Here is a 10,278-nt window from a genome sequence, read left to right as displayed (position 1 = left end):
AATAAATAAACTTAATAAAAAGAAATGAGCTATCAAATTTGATATCTATTTTATAATGTTCAAATAAAGAGATGAGTTTTGGGAAAAGGAAGAAAAAGAGAGCATATAGAAAGATGAACTAAAGAAGCAAAGAAAGCCTCCTTGAGGAAGAAAAGTGGCATAATTCCACTGTAATAACTTGGGAAAAAATAAAATATATAGAATGCTAATTATGAAAATGGGAAATGTAATATATTCATGTCAGTCATATGCATCACCTACCGTGCTAACTCACAGAAAAGTCTGAGAAAGGATTTCCTTGTGAAAAATAAGGATTTTTCTAGATAAGTGTGATAGATCAGTCATATCAGCGGCTCAGATTAGCAGCTCCTCTCAATCTATCCCTTTCTGCTGAAATTTTGTAGTTTCCTCCCATTCTGACTCCAGTCTTGGCCATGAGATTTCCAGTAGGATGTTAATCTATATGATGCAAACAGAGTCTTGAAATACTCTCTGGAGAGTCTGTTCTTTTTCTTTACTTCTGCTATTGCTATGAGATCAAGCCACACTAGCCTGTTGGAGGCTGAGAGACCATGAGGGAGAAAGAGATCCCAACCATGTTAGAGAAGCCCTTCCAGACCAGCCAGCCCTCAGCCAAACCACCAGCTGATAGAGTCGTGAGCAAAACCAGCAGAGGTTGGTCAAGGCTGGCCCACATTAGCAGAACTACCCAACCAACTTTAAATTTGTAAAATAATCAGAAAGTGATATGGTTTTACCCACTAAATATTAGGGGTATTTGTTATACAACATTGTTAAATGGGGCAATAATATATATACTTTTAGAAATGCAACCATGTCTACATAAGCATCCATATTGAATGAGATCTGGTTATATTCTTTGACCAAGGCACTATTTCCCACCTGTGATACTTTTAGAAGTCAGTGTGGCTTAATGATTCTACAGACAGCACTTTATTTTTCTTTCACAATGTGGAGCAGGAGTTTTTATTTAAGTTCTTGTGTTCAATACATCCTTAAAACTCTAACTGGATCTCAGAATTAGTGTGTTTTAATTAATTTTCTAAGTCTCTAGTGAATACTCTAGGATTAGGGTCGCATATTTTCTTTTTGTTTTTGAACATTGTATGTCCAAAAAAATACTAATGATAATTGGCTAGTGACTTTATTTTGTTATCATCTAATACCTGTTTTAGAATATTCAAAATTGAAACTCAATGAACTACCTTGAAAGTCTTTTACAAGATAATGGGAACACTAGAATCCTTTAAGGATCTCATGTTACCTAGGACCGGGTCCAGCCCCAGAAAAATAAGCCATCTGATTATGATTGAATTTCCTGTGAATTTAGTGTTTCTAATAATTTTGATCTGGGCTGTAGAAGCCCTGATCCAAACTAGGACTATGGCTTATAAGACTTGCCTCCATTGGAAACCAATGACTGGTTAGTCAGAACACTCAAGAGTGGCAGTGGTGCTGGTTTTCATTTAGAGATTGCAAAGCTGCTTTTATTTTTTTTGTAATGTTTATTTATTTATTTATTTTTGAGAGACAGAAAGAGAGAGAGCATGTACACAAGAGGAGCAGAGAAAGAGGGGGAGAATCCCAAGCAGTCTCCCCACTCACAGCACAGAGCCCAACATAGATCTTGAACTCATGAACCAGGAGATCATGACCAGAGCTGAAATCAAGAGTCTGGTGCTTAATGGACTGAGCCACCCAGGTAAAAGCACCCAAGCTGCTTTTAAACTGGAGTTCTAGAGAAGACCCTTCAGTGCTGTCCTAGTAAAGAAAGCAGATCAAATGAAGTACAGATCCATTATACAAGTACTTGAGCATTTCTTTCCCACCAAGAAAATACTGCATACCTGCTATTTAAACATCTCTGGTTAAGTTTTTCCTTCAATTTGGAAAGCTTGGAAAAGCTTGGAAAAGATACTTTATACTGGAGTGTTTCTTACTGTCAGTGAACACACACTTTCTGTTGGCTTCATCTGTTACAGTCTGTCTCCTCTCTCCTGCCTGCTTTTCACACAAAGTTCCTTTCTTGGAGTGAGATGCGGAAAAGAAAGAGAAGTTGAATTTCCATCAACAGACTCTGGTGGTATCCTGAGTGGTATCACATGTGAGATATCTCTTCTCTAACACCAGTCCTAATTAATAATATTATATTCATGCGAATATTGAGCTAAATATTGAGCTCACATAAATGAGCTTCATTTTACATGACCCTTTGAAAATTGACTTTGGAAGTCTCCCTCTCTTGGGAGACTTCGGCATTGTGCTGGGCAGATTTAGGATTTCATTAACAATGCATAGTCTGTTCAGATAACAGTTTTAGGTGCTCTCCTGTAGCAAAGATGACCCAGGAGAGATACAATCATCTTGACGCGCTTTATGTGATTCAGATGAAATTCAACCCTTTTGGAGTTTGAGTTCTTAGCAAAATACCACTTCCTGTTTTTGAGGAAAAAAAATGGCATAAAAAGTCATACAAAGAGACTCATAAGGCCCTTGGACATCAAATAGCTCTTACAAAACAACATTTTAATGAATTAAGTGTAAATGAATCAGAAACATGTGGGTTGAATTTCCCTTAAAATACCCATGGGCTTAAAAATTAAAAAAAAAAAAAAAAACACAGAAAGAAAGAAAAAAAAAAGAATTGTTTGGCAGAAGATCATGTGCATTTTATTGAGTTCAAACCTTTTGAAAAAAAAGAGGAAAAGCAGCCTTGATTTGGTTGACTGAATAAAAAAAACATGGCTGTAGCTTCATTTATTTATTTTTTTAATTCTACAAAAGTCAGGTCGAAAGTATAATTATGTTTCTTCTTGGGTGCCAGATTCATTTATGTGAGACCATTTTTCAAGTACAGTCACACTTTGATTAAGCAGAACCCTCAAGTCATGGTTGTCTTTTTCCAAGGGCAGAAGTTGCAGTCAAAGGAAGAACTTAAAACCCTAGTTCAAGTAAAGTTCATTAGAGCCGAAGTAAAGAAAACACGGCGATAATTCAGTTCACTAACCAAGAAGATCCTAAATCCAAACGAGTGGCGGGCCTGGTTAGCTAACCACTGAACAAAAGGCTAGAAAAACAGTCATTCAAGGGCCAGAGCTCAGAAGATAAGAAAAGCTGAAATAAGTGGAAAAATCTGTGCAGCGAGATGAGGTGCTGGGATCCAAGAAAATGGCTACAAAAGGATAATTTTAATTGCAAAGACTAAAAAATCTTGAGTGGCAGCTAGAAATGGCCACAATGCAGCAGGGGCATAAGGATTGAAAAACTCCTAGAGATGGGAAAAGCAAGACAAATAAGAATACACAGAGCAGTATGGTAAATACAAATTTCAACATGAGTGTAAGGGTGAGTTGTTGACTTTACCAAATTACACATGGCAGAAGCCGTCCTCCTGCATTGTACTGTATCTGAAAACTGTTAAGGTTAGCAGGTCTCAAAATTCACATAAATGTACTCAAGATTATTTATTGTGTGATTTATGCACAGATACATTTATATTTAGATATATATACTCAGAATCTTGGTGAAGTAAAGAGTTTGAATTCAGAGAGCCCAGGAGACCCAGGTTCCAAATAAAGAAAAAGCTGTAATTTGAACATTTGAGGAGAGAGCATGTGTAATTTGAATAAAGAATGGCATGTAGCAAAGAGGAAATTGATGGGATCACCACTTTTTCTCATACAGGATAAAAGGAAATTAATGTTCTCTCTGTAGGTGTTTTCGATCAACTGAAGTAAACATTTAGTCTTTTTGGAAACATAATTCCCACAAATTCTTATATTCATTAACAGCTTTCTTTGCTAAAGCAGTTAGTCTGGTAAGAGTCTTTATAATAATTATTTTTATTCCTGGGAAATACTACTAACTGATAAAATTTGTTGATCTAAATGTTACCTATTGATGGTACCTATATACCAAGACATTATTCAGGTTATATAGAGAAAAATTTAGAAAGTTATTATTTTGGGGCGCCTGGGTGGCTCAGTTGGTTGGGCGTCCGACTTCGGCTCAGGTCATGATCTCATGGTCTGTGAGTTCGAGCCCCGCATCGGGCTCTGTGCTGACCGCTCAGACCCTGGAGCCTGTTTCGGATTCTGTGTCTCCCTCGCTCTGACCCTCCCCTGTTCATGCTCTGTCTCTCTCTGTTTCAAAAATAAATAAACTTTAAAAAAAATAAAAAAAGAAAGTTATTATTTTACATAAGCATAGATTTTAGTGAAAATGTAAGTGTAAAATTGCTAGCAGAAACTGTTCATTCATATTTTAATAACCTTTCCTCCCCCAAAATATTCTTTTCTTTCTTTGCTTTTGTTTTTTTGTCTTTTTGTTTTTTTTTTTAGAGAGAGAGAGAGAGCGAGTGAACAGGGGAGGAGTAGAGAGAAAGGAAGAGAAAGAATCCCAAGCAGGCTCTGCACTGCCAGTGCAGAGCCTGATGCTCAAGAACTGTGAGATCATGACCTGAGCCGAAATCAAGAGTCAAACGCTTAACCTACTGAGCCACCGAGGCGCCCCACTCCCAAAAATATTCTAAAGAGGAAAAGTTGGTAAAATAATAAGAAAAATGTCCTATAATTTTGGAAGAAATAAACCATATTTCATACCTTATCCCTTGTTAATTTAAAATAAAAAAAAAGAGAGAAAGACAAAGATGATGCAGAAAACAAATTCACATGTAATATAAATTCATTGAAAACTGAAGTGCCCAAGACATAGTTGATGATGTTAAAATGGCTTGACAAATGCAACTTGGATCTAATCATTGAGTACTAATGAATCGTTCAAATACTGACTGCATTTTGCCCAGAAAAGCAGGTAGTCTCCTATTTATCCTCTCTTACGTTTAAAGAGGTAAAAGAGAAAAGTCATTTCGGGAATTTTTCAAGACTCTGCCTCTATGTTTCTTCAGTACAAAGCACTTCAGTCTCGTCCATATGACAATAGAATGGCACACGATGTCAACTAAACGATCTGATTTTTTTTTCTTCAATTACTGTCTTCACTTATGCTTCATCAATCATCCCTTCTCTTCCTTTGGTGATATTTGAGTGGATTCAAAGTTTTTTTGACAACCTTTAGTTATTAAAAGAGGTACCATTTAATGTTTAATCTCAAATTCAATGAAGAAGTCAACTTCTCCTAAGCCAGCCTGGATTTGAGCTGAGACCCGGTGTTTGCAGGAGGCCAGAGTTGGATGAGGCAGGCTCCAGCTCTGAGCTGTCTCCTTGTTCTCTTCAATGTCCTGGAGCAGGGGAGAAACCTGCACCAAAGGAAAGAGTGTCTTTACTTCACTGTCTGTTCTTGTGGTTCCCTTTCTTCTTATTGTCACTGCTTCTGTCTCTAACGTTGATTGGCCTTTGATACACTCTAAGTCACTATAACATAACATATTTTCACATGTTGGTGAATGAGCCCTGTGAGTGTTGGAAGTTAATGGGCTAGTTCACCCACCTCCTAAAAGCTCTGGTAGAATGTATAGGTTGCTAAAACTTCAACATTGGCACCTTATGTACGAGGGATAACCTCTTTGGGATCATGATTTTGCTATAAATTTGGCTTATGCTCATATTTCTTTAAGAATACTTTCATGAAGGGAGTGCCTGGGTGGCTCAGTCAGTTGAGTGTCCGACTCTTGATTTCAGCTCAGGTCATGACCCCTGAGCACGGTACCTGCTTAAGATTCTTTCTCTCCCTTGACCTCTTTCTCCCATGCATGCTCTCTCTCTCTCTCTCAAATTAACGTAACAGAATACTTTCATGAGGGAGTATTTAATAGTTTCTACCTCTCTTTGCTTAAATTTATCATGTCAACATTTGTACCAAGTTCTATAAACTCAAGATAACTTTCTAAATAATTTAAGGAGTCTTGCAACTCAGGATCACCCCAAGGACCTATTTCACCATGTATTCTTGTGCTCTTTTGAATTCTATGAAATTTATAATTTAAATTACAAATGAATGACCTCGTATGTCATCGTAACAGTTACAACAAGGTTATCGGTGAGTTATGTGTCCATGTAAATGTGTATGTACACATGCACACGTGTATATGTGTGTGTTCTGGGGGTAAAGATGTGACTAGGAGAGGAAGAGCAACAAACCAAGCCAAAATGAAATTATTCTCTGTAGGCATTCCATGTTTGAACAACTTTCCTTCTCTTTACTCAAAATCACCTTCTAAAAAATTATTAAATCAATTTAATACACTTGGAAGTGAACCAAATGTGCTATTGTATGCAAATTCCTGGTGGTTTTCATCTATCGTCAGGGACAATTCAGCTGCAAAATGGATCTCATTTTACTCCTAAGTTTGTTTAAGAACTTGATCCTTGGAAACACCTGTTATTAGCATGGTCTGAAGTTCTCTCTGTTGCTTCCCCCCTCCCATTTTGGATGCTGTTTCACCCAGCTGCCAATAATTAGAAAAACAAAGCAAATCCCTCCCATGGATGCTGACCTCTGCAGAAAGCCAAGAGAACAGAAAGTCAAAGAACACCATAAGCCTTTTCGTTTTAAACCAGGAGGCATGCCGCACTATATTCTCCTGGACTGCAAAACCACAGGAAAGGATTAATACCCCTAACCACAAGAGACATTTGTGTATGGGTGTAGCAGGGAGGGCATGAGAAGAATATTAATCTATGATGTATGACTTCATATTTTCTGAAAAAATTTGAAAAGCCACATGTATCTGAATCACTGCATTATAAATGTATCAGCCACGTAAGATGAATAATATGACCAAGTACCGAGAGCTGAGTTCTTTTACAAGAGTTACTATTTTTAACTCAGTAGTTTCTTCAAATATCATACAGAAAGGGATGTTCTGTAAACAGAGCAGACCAAAAATAAGAATTCAAAAGTAAAGCAAGACTTTGGCACCGGATAGGCTCTTTCAATCAATTATTAACTTTGAATATAGTACACACACATATATGTGTATGTGTGTAATATAGTCAACAAATACATATGATATATATGTATATGGTACTTATCAATGACAATTAAGGAAAACTTTAAAATTTATATCATTGTTTAAATAAATAAACTACAGAAACAGAATAAAGATAATTCCTGTGTCTTTTATACTTTTAAAAGCTATAAATCAATGTGCATTTTAGTAATTCAATATGCTTAAAGTATTTCCATTTGTTTCCTGACATAAAAATTTCTTGAACATCTAAAATATGCAAAACATTTTGCAAGATACTATGGATACTAAAGAAAAAAGAAACAGCAATGGGAAAGAAAGCATGTTCCCTAATATTTCTCAGTGGTCTAGGATTTAAGATTTTAGTCCCAGCTACTTTTCAGACGATATTATTCTTTACCTGTATAAACCTCTCTAACTACTACTGTTTAAACTTACCAAAATGAGCCCTATATTTTCAAAGAAATGTATCTTCTTGATACATAATGTCATCTTTTGTGTACCTGTCAAAGTCTTATCAGTCTTCACAAGTGACAAAAGTTGGTATATTATTGTAGTACAACCAGGACAGTACAACTAGGGTTTGATCTAGAGTAATGCAAATTGAGATAAAAATTAAGGGAAAGATTCAACCAGTGCTAGCATATTTTAAAAAGTGGGATATGGAGATTGAAAATTTGTGAGAAATGAGGAGAAATACAGCGTTTGGATGACTGAGGTTTCAAATCTGAATGACGGGGAGAATGATAATACCATGAACACAAATAGGAACATAGAAAGTAAGAGCTGATTTGGGGGACAAATGAGATCAGTTTAGTTATTTTAAATGGGAGAAATCCTGGAAATTTACTAAAAGTACACCAAAAACTAGAATTAGGACTGAAGCTAGCGCTTTCAGGGGCATCTAGTTGTGAAACGATGGTTGAATTTATGAGAAGTGGAGACCCACTACAAGCAAACCAACCAAAGAAAGACATTGTTAAACATTTATCTTTCAAAGAACAGGACAGGGTACAAAGTTAGCTACCAACTGACATATACAAAAAATAACGTTCTCGTTTCAGAAAGATGAGGGAAAGATTGTAATAAGGGCAGGAGAGATCAGTGATTTTAAATATCACAAATGCCCATGAATAAAATAATTCCAGTGAAAGACTACTACTCAGTAGACCCTGGTCAACTTTAGAAAGCAGATCGGTTAAGGGACAGGTGCAAAAGTAGTCATAGGACTTGAATTGTGCAAATAGTGAACAAGTAAGGGACAGGGCTTATTCAGGATTTGAAAGTGTTAAGAGTCAATAGAGAATATGATGATTAAGAGAGAATGAATGAGGTAGAAAATGTAATGCTTGCTATCTATAATCCTAAAATTTTGTTGGGTAGTGAAAATTCAAATAGTAAAATCTCATGTTCCATTTTATGTTTTAGGAAAAATACCCAGAGCACATGTCTAGCCCACACAATACCAAGCAACGTCTTCCCATATTACAAAGACATACTTCAATGACAAAATAACAAGCTAGAAGAATATAAAGTAATGTAACATATATATAACATAATATTATATATAACATAATATAAAATAATTAACTGTAAATTAATAAATAATTAACATGTAATGAATTAGGTATGTTTGAGTGTGGTATACAAAAATGCTATACAGGGGGTGCCTGGGTGGCTCAGTTGGTTGAGGGTCCAACTTGGGCTCAAGTCATGATCTCACAGTTGGTGAGTTGGAATGTCCAGTCGGGCTCTGTGCTGACAGCTCAGAGCCTGGAGCCTGCTTCAGATTCTGTCTCTCTCTCTCTGCCCCTCCCCCCCATCATGCTCTGTCTCTGTCTCTGTCTCTGTCTCTCTCTCTCTCTCAAAAATAAATATTTAAAATATATATATATATAAATAAAAATGCTATGCAATATTGGATATTGATCATATTTTATTTCCATACTGTGAAAATATGTATTACAAGGTAAATAAAATAAATATGTCAAAAATATATCTGGGTTGGACCCTACTCAAAGTACATGTCAACCCTCATTTTTCCAGAGAGCTCTGTTATTATTAAACCTGCTAAAGACCATGAATAATTGAAAAAGAATGAATAACTCAGAGTTGCTGATGTTAAAAAGACAATAATAGCTAATAATCATTGAGTGTTTATATTTTTATCAGGCATTGTACTATCTTACATTTACTCTGTGTATGAACTCCGTGCTATATTATTAGCTTTATTTAAAAAAAAATTAATGTTTTATTTATTTTTGAGACAGACAGAGACAGAGCATGAGCAGAGGAGGGGCAGAGAGAGAGGGAGACACAGAATCTGAAACAGGCTCCAGGCTCTGAGCTGTCAGCACAGAGCTGGACGAGGGGCTCGGACTCACAAACCGGAGATGGCTGAAGTCGGAGGCTTAACTGACCGTGCCACCCAGGTGCCCCATATTAGCTTTATTTTAAAGATGAGGAAACTGAAGGGCAGACAGTTTAAGTAATGAAATTAGCCCAAATCACAAAATTAATACACACTAAAATCTGGATTTCATCTGTGATATAAAGAAAGGCCTCAGTATGTAACCTTTCAGAATTTGTAACTAGTGAGTGGAGGAGGGGAGTCTGCTTCTATTTGAGTAGGCCTTTCCTTTTAAGGCAGGGTTAAACATAACAATGCAAACCTGGCTCTACATAGTTAGAAGAAAAGCCTCTGCAATAGGAACATCAGCCGCTAAAAGACATATTTTTGTCTGGCGGGTTGATGGGAGATCATAATTCCTGAGGAGACCTCCTACTGGTAAAGTGGCAAACTTGGGGCCTCAGAGGGGACTATTTTTAGTGTTCTGCCCAATATGGGAGTGTCAGTAAAGTATGATTTTAAAATGTTTTTGAAGGATTTACTTAAATACTAGTTATGGGGAATCGGGAGAAAGAACTAGAAGGCAGTGTATTCTGGAACATTCCTAAGGAGATGAAGGCTGCGAAGGGAACTCAGATCTCATTTTGAGTCTGTGCAGTCAGAGAAGACCTTACAATCTGATCTGTTGTCTAATTTGGATGTGCCAACTGCCCACAGATGGTAGGGAGGGTGTTTGGATCCTGATAAGTCAGTTGCTGCTTGTCTGAGTGTAGACTACCCAAGTCAAAATCAAATCTCATCCATTTTTAAAGCAAATATTGGAGCAAGATGAAAGGCTTTACACACCTATAAAGATCTGGGACATGACAGTGTGACCCGAGAATCAGAGATATCATAAAAGAGGCCTTATACAGTAGGAATAATATAAATAAAAGAGATTAGGTGTTTACAATAGTTCTTTGAGGGAGAGAAATGATCC

General features: G+C 36.6%; 1 long non-coding RNA gene across 1 annotated transcript in view; it reads right to left on the bottom strand.

The window, feature by feature from the left end:
* Nucleotides 1-4,673: 4,673 nt before the first annotated feature.
* The window catches only part of LOC123379886, a 143,211-nt gene continuing 137,606 nt past the window's right edge, over nt 4,674-10,278 (bottom strand). Inside the window, exon 3 of the long non-coding RNA XR_006584865.1 lies at nt 4,674-5,278. This is a non-coding gene — a long non-coding RNA (uncharacterized LOC123379886). The remainder of the gene's footprint in view (nt 5,279-10,278) is intronic.

The sequence above is a fragment of the Felis catus genome, chromosome C2 (assembly GCF_018350175.1).
Source record: "Felis catus isolate Fca126 chromosome C2, F.catus_Fca126_mat1.0, whole genome shotgun sequence".
NCBI lineage: Eukaryota > Metazoa > Chordata > Mammalia > Carnivora > Felidae > Felis > Felis catus.
Note: the sequence above shows the minus strand (reverse complement) of the source record. Positions and strands in the feature narration are given on the sequence as shown.